Here is a 15,363-nt window from a genome sequence, read left to right as displayed (position 1 = left end):
TTATAAAAATTCGTCCTCGAATTTTCTTATTCTTTTCTTACTTTAATCCCATCTACATCTAGAATTCTTATTCATAATAGGAATACCGTGTTCGTCTTACTGACACTTGTCGGTGCATGAAATCATCATTTCAATTTCTGTACTTCTTACACTTTAACGTCAGTTATCACTGACAACCTTATCTTTGATCTTTTCTTCTTTATTCTATAACACAATCCTTGTGTTCGTCCTTTATCTAACCTTCATTGCTATAAACTTTTATAATTGTAAATGAACTTTCAGCTTCTTACTGATGTCCAATAATAGTGCGTCTTAATGACGTCTTATTATCAAAGATGATAATCTTTGTCACTAGGCCTCCTCGTTTAGATGATCCGTTAGTCTTCTCTATTTGGTCGTTGTCACGACTTGATCTTGTTTTCCGATATCGTCTAATCTTATCATCATTCCTTGTTGAGTGATATGGACACTCAAACAACTCGTGTTTCATTACTTACATAGTCTTTCTTGTATGGCTATTGCCGTCGTCTGATTATTATCTATAGTAGCGCTAGGAGCTTATTCCACTTTCTGTTATCTCCTTTTATCTCGTTACTTCATTTCTCGTATGCAGATTCTTTCGCTATCGTCACTAATCATGGTTATCCATGAGGTGAATCCTCAGGACGTATCCTTATGAGGTCTTCACTTTTCTTGTAAAACTTACTTAACCTTCTTCTTGCATCTAGATATGTCGCATACCTTTTTATTTGTCTGCATATCCATTGATTTATTTCCTTTATGCATGACGTACTATTCTTTAAAACTCCCTGTCTCTTCTTACCTTACATCGATCTGTTTCATCAATCTGGTTTTCAGCCAGATAGGATGGTCATATTGATCGTTGAATCGTTATTGTAATAAGACAGCGCGTGACCAATACTCAGGTAAGCTTTCTTTGCTTATAAACCTCAAATGAAGGCCTTAATCCTTTTTCAATCATATACTTACATCAGAATGTACTCTGATGACGTCGTTACTTACTTCAAACTTGACCCTTTTATTCATTATCCTTTCTTATTTCACCTACGCCTTTCTTTTCTCCGTCGTTTTCTTGATATTGTTCGTCTTTTGACTTTCAAAGATGCTTTTAGCATCTATTGTCATAAACTAACTCTTTCTTATCTGTATCTTCTTTCAAATTTTCAATCTTAGTTTGGATCTTAACTTCCAAATCCTTTCTCTTTATTATCACATAGCGTTAAGCTTACTCCTCATTACTATCCATGTTCTTTCCACTTCACTTGTTATTCCTACTTTTATTCATATCGTAGATGTACTTCTTGGAAATTTTCCTTTGACTTCTTGTCCTTAGTCAACCAATAGGATTCATAGTCTAAATGCTATGATCCTTTGGTGTTCTCTTACGTTCTTTATTTATGCTATTATCGGGTTTCTTCATTATCTTTCCTTGCATTCTATACTTTCCCCTTCAGCGTATCTTGCACCTCACGTACTACTTGCGTTTAATATTCACAACATCAATCATTAATAGAGAGTTGTGCCCTTCTTCATCTGAATTCCTCGATGTAATGTGCTCTCAGTCATATACGTATCGTCTTATCATATTTGTACTGTCATCATGGCCATCTGTAAAGCCGATCCTATGTTGATATCGTCCTTATCATGTCTCGCATATCTAACATTTCTTATTTCAGTACTCTGAACGTCGATCAATATTGTACTATTGTACCTTTACTGACATCTTAACTGTAAGTGGATTCGATCCTATGTCTTTGCCCTCTTTATCTTTCTTTATCTCTATATGTCTGCGACTATATAGAGTTCTATTCCTCTGATCTCCTTGTCAATTCTCCATATGACTTCTCTCTTTTTCTTTTCCTCGATCACTCTTATCGAGTCCCTTGCGTCATACGCAGGTTGTTCGTACTTTCCTTAACTCTAATTACCTTGACTGGTTTCTTCCTATCCATAATCTACTTTTACATCCTTATACTTTATCATACACGTTGCATACCTTTGGCATACTTTACTTTCATCTCCTTTATCGATCACATTATACACTTTACTCTTTATTTGATTTAACTTGAAGTTCAAGGTTTATCATTTCACAAGTATTCATTGCTTTTGTACCTTTCACAGTCTACTATTTTATTTCGTAATTGATACCTTGAAGTGGAAGTTTCATCTCTTAATCCACTGATTGCAGTTCTTGTTATTTAACTCTTGATCTTTTCTTATTATATACTTCACTTATTCATTTTCGTCATATCCTCTGATCTAAGTATCTTGATCTTTCACGATCATCTTTAATCAGAACTAATAGTAAAAAGGATTTCCCAAATCGGGTCATAAACTTAATTCATACTATCTGATCTATTACTGCTCTAATTGCTTGTCAAACTAATCATGGATTTAAACCTTTCATCACATCTTAATCAACAATACTATTTGTCCTTCATTCGCTCGATGTATATGAACATCTTACTTTACTTCTCTTAGAGGATCTAGCATATCGCGTGATCCGTCAAACTCCTTTAGTCTTATATTATGTATACCATTATCAATCTCTATAGGTGTTCCTTTCTTCACGTTGATACTATCTTTATATCCATCGTCTCATCATTGGCACACCATTCCTTATATTGGTTACTTTTACGGCTAACTGATTTATAATGGCGTTGGGTACTGCGGCACTCCCGATGCCTGTACATTCCCACTTTATCGTGTTAGGTTCCCGTTGACCTTCATCACATTTCTAGCCTTTGCAGGCCAATTGGACTAGGTTGCATTCACCTTTGTCACCTCGATCTTCTTCTCGCGTCTCGTATACTTTCTGTGCAACAGCACGCGTTCGCGCAGTTCTTTATTCATAGTATAGCGATTATATAAAGGAATACTGACAAATTCCTTAAATATAACACTTACTAATCATCACAACTAATCGATGTCCACGTACGTTGGACTTTAGGAGTATCTCCTTCCCTTTTTACCTTTTATGATTACGTCGTTTATTGCTAGTCTTCTGAGTGTTCTAACTTATTGTAGACTTAGCAATTTACTAAAACATATACTCGCATTGCATATGTTACACACATATATCATCATAGCTATAAGCATTTACGTTGTCAGGATTCAAGAAAATCAGTGTTCCCTAGATTTCCTTGATTACGTATCATCACTTAAGTCTTGTGAGCATCCCGCTCACATGGACTTAATCAAACATCAAGAGTATTAAAACATAGCATACATATCATACATTGTTAATCAGATATGTTTTATTATCCGAACACATATCTATTATCCTAGTCATATACTAGTCTGTTTAATCAAGGCTAAGTTCATTAGTTAGAGGCACAAATCCTATGTTCTCACAACTATACGTAATCATTCATCTCATAGCCTAGATCACAGCTTGCTCGCGAGCACTCTACTTCCTTTACAGAGTTCTGGTCTAGGTATACTCACATTAAAAACAAAACTCTTTGAAAACTCTTTCAAATAAAACGACTCATTTAAAAATTTCATTTAAATCTTAGCAAAATTGTGCACTAGGGTGATGACGTCTCTCATCCCCAAAGAGTTGCCACATCTCACCTCTTCGTCTGAACATAATGCATATGATGCATGTTCTATTAATGCATGAATTGATGTATGTAGTGATGCATTCCTATCAATGTCGTGGCAATTATCAATGGCTATTACGGGTCTAGGCACAATTATGCTTTTAGAATCGTTAAACAAATAACTTTTAAAAGTTATAAACTTCGAGTTTTGTAAGTTCTCTAGACCTTTAAACTCTGCTTCTGGAAAGTTCCTCAACTTCTTTAATTTTGTAGTCTTTCTTCTCACTCTTTCTGAAATTTCGATCGATCGAATCCAATAACATCTCTCCTGCTATCTGATGCTAAATACCCATATCAAATCACATTCACATCAATTATATTCTATTCATAGGAGGCAATACCTCTCCTAGAAACTTCCTTTCAAAAAGCATACTATTCTTAATCTCTTTTGTCTGACATCGATAGCAAAGCCAACCGATGTACCCTATTTGCCTGACATCGATAGCGAAGCCAACCGATGTATCCTATATACCTGACATCGATAGCAAAGCCAACCGATGTATCCTATCTGTCTGACATCGATAGCGAAGCCAACCGATGTATCTCATACGTCTGACATCGATAGCAAAGCCAACCGATGTATCGGATATGTCTGACATCGATAGCAAAGCCAACCGATGTATCCGATTCAATTCATACAAATCAATCTCATATCATGCAAGCACATCTTATCGAAAACAAAATTATACGTATATTTATCTCGTATATACGTGTCACGAAAGTCAACCAAATATTTCACAAGTTAATCTATTATACTTATCACAAAACACTTAACGTAAACAACTGGGATCAGACAAAGCTCAACTTTATAGCTGCAGTAGTTCCTAGATTACTTAACCGACAAACAAATCATAGCAGAGGTAACTGGACCAACTGCTCTGATACCACAATTGTCACGACCCAAATTATTGAGCCGAGACCGGCGCTAGGGAATGGGAGTGGTAGCTCCGAAACCCGTAGTAAGCCTAAAACCACTAATAATTTTTCGCATTTAAAAGTATAATATTATGTATAAAACATTTTCGGAAAAACTCTTTCGGATAAAGCATTTATAAATATTAAAATATTATACTAGCGTTTACAATATAAAATAATGTTTGAAGTCAAAATATCTATCTAATACCGACACCTACTGACTACTGCAGCTTTAGAAACCCAAACTTGTGCAAGTCCAATGACTTCTGGCACAGTGGAGATGGTTTGTCTGATCCGACTCTGTCTACCTGCAAACATCAGAGTGAGGGGTCAGTATTTGGGAAAATACTGAGTGAGTTTGCAAGTTACTTATAGTATTATCAAAATATAGCGTCACACGCTTATTACATATATAAATTTATGATATAAGCAACATTATTAATTTCAAAGATGTGAGTCCAACTCACTAGATACGGGGACTTCCAGACTACACCGTAGTCGAGTGCTCACTCGTATCGAAATCATAAAGTGTGAGTCCAACTCACTGGTGGCCCAGCCACTGGTGGGCCCAGCCCACTAGATACGGGGACTTCCAGACTACACCGTAGCCGAGTTCACTCTCGTATCGAATTCATAACATATTATGCATAAATATATATTAACTCTTAATCATAAAGTTAGGTACTCTAGACTGACTCACCAATGATCATGTAGCCTATTGACACCCAATAGGTAGTTGGTCTCTTCGGACCGCACACTAGACACTTATCTCCAAAACAACGAATACAACAACATTCATATAATCAAATCTATCAAACAAAACAGCTTATACGAGCAAATCATATAGATACGAGATATTTAATATCAATACTCATAATATAAGAAAATAACTTTTATAATAATACGCAAAAGTAAATTGCCACTCACAGTGACCGCTATCCAAAACTGCATTATTATAATCCCGCAAGCGTAAGCTCCATGCATTGTCCACTCACGTAACCACTCCGGCCCAATGGCTTGGTAGCTCGTCGATACGTCAGTTACTTAGTCGAGTTACCTGTACGTTTAATCCATAAACGTAGGCTTAATATCAAAACCCTAAGTTATAAACTTAGGTTAATATAATCGTAGTTCAAATACGACTTTTAACCTTGATCGTATTCTAATACTTAGTCGAGATACTTGTTATATCTCTTAGTCGTATTCTAATACGTATGATACCTTCAAATTTTAGGGTTTAGTTTCATTCCGATGAAGTTTCAAGTAGTTTTCAGGACAATGCGCAGGTGCTGCCTGCGCACTGACACTGTTTAGTAAAACGACGATCTCTCCCAATTGAACCGTTGGATCGAGATAAAATTGGACAGAGGCGTTCCTAAGAGGCAAATCTATAAACTGACCGTAGGGTTTCTGAATCTGGCAACATTTGGGTAGTGTGCGAACGCACACAATGAGTGTGCGAACGCACACCCCAAAATTCAAGGAGTGTGCGATCGCACACTCAATGTGTGCGAACGCACACCCTTGACAGCCCCCGGAAAAGTCATTTTCCGGGCGCTGCGCCACTTTCCGACACTCCCGACATGCTTACGCTTCATTTTAACATATAATCCAATCTAAATCTCACCAAAAACGAGTATAGAAACGCGATTACAATTTGTTTAATTCGTTTAAACGAAATAACCCTAATTTACTAATTCTCACAATAAAAACGTCAAGCTTACCTCGATTTAAAGCTTAACGATGATAGAGAATCGAATTCTGGACGAATCGATATAAAGAACTCGCGATTTGGACGAGAAACGGCGAAACGGCGACGGAACGTAACGATCGCCATTTCCTTCTTCTGTAACCTTCTGCTCCTTCTTCTTCTTTTCTTAATTCATTTGGTTTCCTTAATATATCATGGCTAATTAGCCACTTTGATCCTTCATTTCTTTAACTCCAACCAATTCTCTTTTAAGCTTTCTAATTTAACCTAACGGTTAAATTATTCTTTTAACTCAATTACTTACGTATTATTTATATCCAAATAAATAATACTAATCTATAATTATTATTTCCCGTCAATAATCTTTTAATTGCTATTATCGAGATTTATTTGGCTAATTTACATTTTGGCCCTTGAACTTTTCAAAAGTTACAATTTAGCCCAAAACGTATCCGCGTCCAAATTTTAAAAGGTCTCCGATTGACCCGAAACTTTTACCACATATACTATAAAACATTTCGCGGACCTTGGCGAAATAATTTCCATTTTAAGTCATAGTGGCTAAATTACCACTTTAGTCCCTGTACCTCATTTCGAGCTTTTCTTGACATTTTTCTTTTCTAATTTCAATTCCAACTTTAGAACTGAAATATAATGTTAAGTCTTTGCTATAATCTCTTTCAAAGCCGATCTACTAAAACTTATTTATCTTATTTTTATCGGAAGACTTTCCGTTATCGTCACTCTGGCGACTCAAAACTGGACACGTGGTCCAATTAAATACTTAAATATTTTGGGGTATTACATAGATGCTGACTAGGAGTGTCCTTCCTTATTCAGACATGAGTACCAAGTTTGTCACGACCCAATTTCATGAATCGTGACCGACGCTAGGGTATGGGTATGGTTGTACCAAAACCCGTAGCTAGCCTTACAGTTAACCCTATAAATACATAACCTGCAAGAAAACAATGCTCGGGGGCAACCGAGACTTTAGCCTAGTTCTAACAGTTCATAAAGTACAATATTTATATAATAGATGCTAGATGCTCGATCAATTCTGAGTCTCCAACATAGCATAAATATTTAATAACCCAAGTTATTATATTAATGCCAAAACAACAATTAATCAATTGAATAATTATGATAACAAGTATTAGACAAGTACAACTTCTAATTACTACTGCGGTCTAAGAATAAAATCAATTTAATAGTTTTAATAAAATAAAATAAACCTCTGAGGAATTAAAGAATCAGAGACCAGCTGACTCGCTCAAATCATAACCCTGGGGAAAATTGGGAAAAACAACGGGGTCAGATTTACTGAGTAGAGTTTATATAACCATTTACATTTATTAAGTTGAAAACCTTTAAAAAAACGTTTAATAAAACATTTTCATTATGGATTATCAATGAAACCCTAAACCACAATTCTAAATCCATTGTCGTGTCGGTGAGACGTATCTCAATAACCGATCCTCGACTAACACTTAATAAATAGTGAGCCCAAGAGACGTATCTTCCACCAGTGCCCTCACTAAGGTGAGACGTATCTCAAACCTACCTCAATACCATAATCATTACCGGTGCGCACGCAGTCCCGATGATGCCCATCGAGTAGCACGTTCCAAATCAAATCCACAATGCCGAAAAACAGTTCAAAAGCTGTTTATACATATACAAAATATAATATTTGCTTAATAAAGAGGTAAATAGAGATATAAACTCACTGCTTGCTAATCCACGTGATAACTGGCAAGCAACTACTCCTGATTCGTCTACGTAGCACGAACAGTCGACAAGTCTAGATAATATAAATATTTATTAAAAACAGCCCCTAACTCTAGAGAGTACTAGACAGCACATAAGACTAGCACAAATAACACGTCGGAATAAAACAATCCAAGGCAACACAAAATACCCAAAAGGTAATAACGCCCTATTAATACAAGACTATTGAGTTCTTGCTTTAAAGTCATTTTCATAAATATTATTTAAATAGATATTAAATAATAATTCGTTTTAAAATCCAAATAGTGGGTTAGCCGAGTTACCGATAACTAACACGCTAACCACACATGTCAGGCGACCCAAGTCTAACCCAGCCCGAATATTTTATCAAAATATAAACCGGAGTTTATAAGCCCAAAATAACTTTGATAAAATATATAATATCCAATTATAAACCATAGTTTATAATTACATGTATAATTTTGATAAAATAATAATCAATATTTAAAACGGAACTCAATATCTTTAAATCCAAGTAACCAATAATTACTAATAATTTATTTAATTAAAATAAATTAGAAAACGTTTAAAATCTTAAAACGTAAATTTAAAAGTTAAATTGTAATTTAGCCAATTTGGCATACCAAGCAAAATTTAAAATAACTAATAACTACCCAAGTAATTATATAATTATAAGATAAAATAATTATCGTTTTCAAATATAATAATCCCAAATAATTTAAATTAGAATCAAAACAAATATTATTCTCAGATTTAAAATAATTAGCATTTTAACGACCTATTCGATAATTAAAAGTTCGGTTTCAAATTGGAATTTTACCAAATCAAACTTTTAATTAAACAAAACAAGAACAACCATGAAGTCATAAAAAATTTAAGGAACATAAAGATAAATGAGTCATGCCATTCTTTGAACATGGCAATACACATTATTACGTAAATCAAACACTAAATGCATGCAAGAATGGAAACCCACCATATCAATTTCAAACAGCAAATTAAATCACCAATATTTAACCCATGAAATCAATTAATCAATGAATAAGTGGACAAAACAGGGTACACATTCAAAACAACTCTATTCCCGTCCACTGTCATCACCAAAAATAAGACACGAGATCAACACAACACAGTAATCCCAAGCAATCCAGTCCTTAACAATCACTCATCAGATAATAAAAACTCAACCATCAAGGATTTACAGATCCCACATGAATCAAAAACAGCAACAATCAAGAAGAACAACAGCCAAAGAATAACAACGGTCAAACGCAACGGCGCTTAAGCGGAGAAGTTTCACGTACCGTTTAACTAAAACGAAGTTGAGAATCGTAGAGGTGTGTGTCTACAACAACTAGGACGAGACGGATCCAAATCTAACGCTTAAAATAAAAAAAATGAGCTAAGAAACCGAACGTGACGATATCGAATAAACAAGGAAAAGAAACGTGAGAAACATACCAAACTTCAAAGCCACGAGAGGAATGGATGGTGAATATTATCAGAATGCTTTTGAGGTGAAGAAGTCGGCTAGGGTTTGTTTGATTGAATGGAATGAGTTTGGTTTTAAAACATAATTTTAAAAGCTTACGAAGTCTAATGGTAAAAGGTCTTTATATAGACCTGTTAAAGAAAGAAAGAAAAATACATGGAAAAGAAAAATAATTAATCTACTCTAATGCACGTTTTCACAAGGTTGGGTTTTGTGTTAATTTAATCCATTTATAAAATTTAGATTAAATTAATAACATCTTTTACGTATGAGACATATAACAATTATTTATTTATTTATTTTCTTTTAAAAAAAATATTGGTAAATAGCTAATTATGGATTCACAATAATAATCGTAACAACGAATCAAACCATAAATCGAACCACAAATTCGCAAACGACTCAATATTTTCGAAAACTCATAAAATAAATTTCAATTTTTTTTTTACGGGGTATTACATTCTCCCCAACTTATTAAAAATTCGTCCTCGAATTTACCACAAAACCAAAGTCAAAGAAAAACCATTATAACACACATAAAATCACACATAACTCAAAATACGGAACAACGCATCCTCAACGGAACGAAAGAAAACCACCAATTAAAAAAATTTCTGATTCCTAAAATTACTCTACGATCAGGTGATAACTCAACGGAAACGGGATAAAAACCGCCAAAATCAACCTAAGTAAAACAAAACCGCACAAAGACAACTAAGCAGAGTCAAGCGAAACGAAATATATTTTAGCGGAATACACGCTGAAAATATGGGGTGTTACATTCTCCCCAACTTAAAGAAATACGAAAACTAATGTGAAAATTCGAATGATCACCACACGCATACGCGAAAAAAATTCTAATTCCAATAATGTGTATTTAAAGAAATTAATTTATTTTAATCTTTTTAAGATTAAAAAAATAATTATATTAACAATTAATAAATAATTATAAAGGGTAAACTTGTATTTTTTTTTATTAAAAATAATAATAATAAAATGAGGAGAATAATAAGATAAGGGCTAAGTTGGAATCTCATCTATTTTAAATAGAACCCTAATCTAACTAAGTGTATATAAAAGACTCTTAACTTTTCTTTATCTGGGTACAACAAACACCGAACAAAACAAAACAGAAAAGTGAAACGTAACATTGCAACTGGGTTATTCAAATTGATTGTTCTTCAACAGGTATTATTAATCGCACAAATTCTTTGAAACTTATTTTTTTGTTTGGGCAAGTTAAATTGTAATTGGGTTGGTGCACTTTTGGTCCACGTATTATTGCTTTTGGTTTGAAACAATGCAGGGAATATTTATCCATGATTTTGGTTTACTTTATAATTTGATTATTCAACTTTTCAATATTCCTTTAATTTTTATTTGATTATTTGTACAACCTAACCTAATTTGATAAGTGTATAAATCACTTTCCTACACGGCAAATTGAACAATTTATCATTTTATTCTTATAATGTTATAAGATTATAGTTTAGTCCCTAAAGTTTAAAATTTAACCTTTTAGTCCAAAAGAATTTCAATTATAATAATCTTATAATAGCACGTGTATTATGTGCTACTAATCTATATGAATTTGGAATTTTGGTACATGTTTGTGTTGATTCATGTTGGCTTAATTACGAGACTAGCTAGTTTTACCATAAAACGCTTTATTTATGGATTCGATGTTTTGTGATAACTTAGGATCTTAGTTGTTTTCATATTTTGACTATGGCATGTATATAATCTTTTAAATGAATAATTACTTGGCCAATGGTTAATTTTATATTATTGGCTTGATGTGCCAATTTGGCTAATTTTGTTTAGCTTTTTAATTATTTTTTAGATTATTTTGATTAAATAATTAATTTTAGATATTGGTTACTTGAGTCTAAAGCTATTGAGTTCCGTTTTAATTATGAATTATTATTTAATCAAAATTATTATTATTTTTGATATTATAATCTGGAGATTATATTTTTGATAAAATGGTTGGGTCGGGTTAGACATTGGTCGCCCGACATGTGAGAAGAAATTGAGCTACGTGTTGACTCAGTTGACTCACTACGTTGGAATTATTAAATTGGATATAATATTTTGATTTATTTTATTTGGGTTTATTCTTTCGCGTTATAATTTAATGCGGGAACTCAATAGGCTTGATTTGTTGTTGACTTTATTAGTCGAGTATTGTGATTACTCTGTCTTGGCTTTACATTGATTTGTCTCCGTGCTAGTCCTATGTGGTGTCTAGTACTCTCTAGAGTTAGGGTCTGTTTTAAATTATTATTTTATACCTTGTTTAGATCCGTCGACTGTTCGTACTTCAGAGTCGAAGCAGAGTTAGATTACTTGTCAGGTTTCACGTGGAATAGCAAGCTGTGAGTTTATATCTCTATTTACCTCTTTATTAAGCAACTGTTATATTTTGTATATATGTATATGTATAAACAGCTTTCGAACTGTTTTCGGCATTGTGGATTTGATTTGGAACGTGCTACTCGATGGGCATCATCGGGACTGCGTGCGCACCGGTAATGATTATGGTATTGATGTAGGTTGAGATACGTCTCACCTTAGTGAGGACACCGGTGGAAGATACGTCTCCTGGGCTCACTATTTATTAAGTGATAGTCGGGGATCGGTTATTGAGATACGTCTCACCGACACGACAATGGATTTAGAATTGTGGTTTAGGGTTTCATTGATAATCCATAATGAAAATGTTTTATTAAACGTTTTAAAGGTTTTTAACTTAATAAATGTAAATGGTTATATAAACTCTACTCAGTAAATCTGACTCCGTTGTTTTCCCAAATTTTCCAGGTTTGTGATTTTCTGCAGGTTTAATTGTTTTAAATGTTATAAATTGGTTATCCGCAAGGCTAGCTACGGGTTTTGGTACAACCATACCCATACCCTAGCGCCGGTCACGATTCATGAAAATGGGTCGTGACAATATTTTGGGCTATTAATCAGCTATGAAACTCCAACTTAGGTTCCCCTATCACCAAACCCTTGAATTTTAAAATCGGTCGTAAATCCCTTAAACTTTACCTAATGATCAACTAAACCCCTTTTGATATAAATTGACCAAAATACCCTGCAAATCTGTAAGTAAATACAAACAAAACAGACAACTTCAATCTAACCAAACTTAAAACCCACCCAATCAAACCAGACAAATATAACCAACTCTAAATTTATTTAAAAATTAAATAAATAATTAATTTTAATTTAAATAAAAAAATTAGTTTTTTTTAAATCAATCCGGTGAACAGATCCACCGTGGTGATTCTGCTCACCGGAAAACAGACCCACGTCGGTGGATCTGCTACAAAGAGCAGACCCACTGCCGGAGTGGGTCTGATACAAAGAGCAGACCCACGCCGGAAGGTCTACTCTTTGAAGAAGACCCACGTCGGTGGGTCTGTTCACCGGATTAATTTCAAAAAAAATTATTTTTTGTTTATTTATTTATTTTATAGTAGATGATTGCATACCTAGTATTGTAGTGGAAAAGTGAATCCTACTTTGTAGGGTTAGATGCTGACTAGGAGTGTCCTTCCTTATTCAGACATGAGTCCTATTTAGGAACGCCTTCCTAAATAGTGTTGTCTTCCTAAGTTGGAGTTATCTTCCTAAGTTGAAGTTTGTATCCAAATAGTAAAGATACTTCGAGATTATATAGTAAATATGGTAATCTATCTGAATCCCAGGGTCTACGCACTTTGTCTGAGTCCTCAGGGATTCGGTCTTTATCTTGTTAAATGCTATCACGGCGAATACTGTGGATTCAGCCATATTCCCTATATGTTTGGTTTTTCTGGCGGGAGTCTGATATCGTCTGAGAGTGGATCTTCTGCTACTCGACTTCATTATAGTTAAGATTTGATTCGGTATCCATCAATTCGTATAACAAACTAATATTGCGTTAATCATGTGAAAATATTATGTAATAATTAAAAGATTCTCTATTGTAAATGTTAATTGGCTTGTTGTAAATATGACATGTCACATCAATATATGTGATAAACACTCCAGGACAAATCAATAGCTTTTGCTTTTAATTAATTAATTAAGCATTCATAAAAAAATATTATATAAGCAAAGCAGAGCAGCATCACAAAAGGAGTAAAACTCTTTGTGCTTCTGCTTCATATAATTTCTTTTTTTGTTAATTATATATAAAATCATCATTTTTACACAAAATCTCAAAAATAACACGACTTTTAAAATGTGTCAATTCAGGGTACCACCTTTCATTTCTTTTCAAAAACAACATAGGCACATTTTTAAATAATATTTTGCTGATTTGTACACCCGATGAGAGTGATACGGATCATGCCATGTTAATATAAACTCCATTAAAAATGTGCTCATTTTATTTTTGAAAAAAAAATGAGAGGTGGTGTTCTGAATCACTACATTTTAAATTTTATATCATTTTGACAATTTTATATAAAAATGATAGATTTTATATGTTATTAATTTTTTTAGTGACAATCTTACTCTTTCTTTTCAAAACTTAACTCATCCTTCACCCCCAACAACCACCCTTCTTCTAAAATTCAACACTTATTTTTTCATACTATTTGTAGAGACTTAGAAATTTATGATAATAAAGCTAATCAGTGCTTGCATGCAATAGCCATTTATCAAAAAAGTACCTCCGTCCCGTTTAAAAAGTCCCATATTCCATTTTGAAATGTCCCATTTAAAATAGTCTCATTACTATATATAGGATGTTTTTCCATTAAATACCCTATTTTACCATTCTTTTAGTTATCTTAAAAGAGTTTTATGAAAAATACCACTATTATTAATAGGGGTAAAACATGAAAAAACATGAAAAGACAAAGATAATTAATGTTTTCCTAATCTGTGTGTAAAGTCAAATGGTTCTAAAATACGACAGAGGGAGTAATAAAAAACATTACTTAAACCGTAAAATAGTAATTAAATACTCCCTCCGTCCCATTCTAATTGAAAAAATTTCAATTGCACATTATTTAAGAAATTTTATTAACATTACTTTTATATCCTTACATTACATTAAATGCATCACAACTTTTCAAAAATATGCTTTCTAAATGCATTAATTGAAGGGGGTATAATGAGAAAAGTAGTGTGAAAACTACTCTATAAATGGAAAGTGTCAATTAAAATGGGACACCCAAAAAGGAAATATTGTTCAATTAGAATGGGACGGAAGGAGTATTACTGTATTAAATGGAGGTCATAGAATGACGAACATTTGGTCAAATATTACTGTATTCATCATTTTGCTTTATGCCAGTTTAATAGATACTGGCAGCACTTTTATTTTCTAGAAGTTGAATATAAAGTGATAAATGTACATTTATGTTGGTGCAAAAGAAGCATATGGTCAAGTTTGTTTATAATCATTTACAAGTATATCTACTTACTAAAAGAAAATTTGAACCAAACTTAATTAGAAAAGAAATTAGTTTGCATTATTGAGAAATGTTTAAGAAGATTAATTAAGTCCCCCGCAACCATTCGTGAAGTAGACAATCATTTTAAAATACGATTTGGTAATTGGAAAAAGAGAAATACAGCGAGACAATTAGAAAAAAAGTCTACCAATATTTCTAAAAAGAGTCTAAAAAAAATCATCAAAAAAAATATTTCTAAAAAAAGTCTAACTAGTAGAAAAAGTTATTACATACTGTAATTTACCTCATAACTTCTAAAAATTACTCCATGTATAATGCATAATATTTTTGTCCTTTTAATTTTGGGAAAATTATGTATTTACCTAAAATAAAAAAATAATAGGGAATAGTACCTCAACACGAAAAAAATATCGAAAATACATCAGGAAATTTAGCTTTTTGTTTTTTTAC

The 15,363-nt window shown here is 33.2% G+C and overlaps 1 long non-coding RNA gene across 1 annotated transcript; it reads right to left on the bottom strand.

Annotated features, from left to right (window-relative positions):
• Window positions 1-7,141: 7,141 nt before the first annotated feature.
• Window positions 7,142-9,569, bottom strand: LOC126660168 (uncharacterized). Its single transcript, XR_008789754.1, has 3 exons — window positions 9,309-9,569; window positions 7,983-8,056; window positions 7,142-7,538 (listed from the first exon to the last, which is right to left on the bottom strand). It is a non-coding gene; the product is annotated as an uncharacterized LOC126660168 (long non-coding RNA).
• Window positions 9,570-15,363: the final 5,794 nt, after the last annotated feature.

The sequence above is a fragment of the Mercurialis annua genome, linkage group LG8, assembly GCF_937616625.2.
Source record: "Mercurialis annua linkage group LG8, ddMerAnnu1.2, whole genome shotgun sequence".
Lineage (NCBI taxonomy): Eukaryota > Viridiplantae > Streptophyta > Magnoliopsida > Malpighiales > Euphorbiaceae > Mercurialis > Mercurialis annua.
This window is presented reverse-complemented; position numbering and strand designations above follow the sequence as displayed.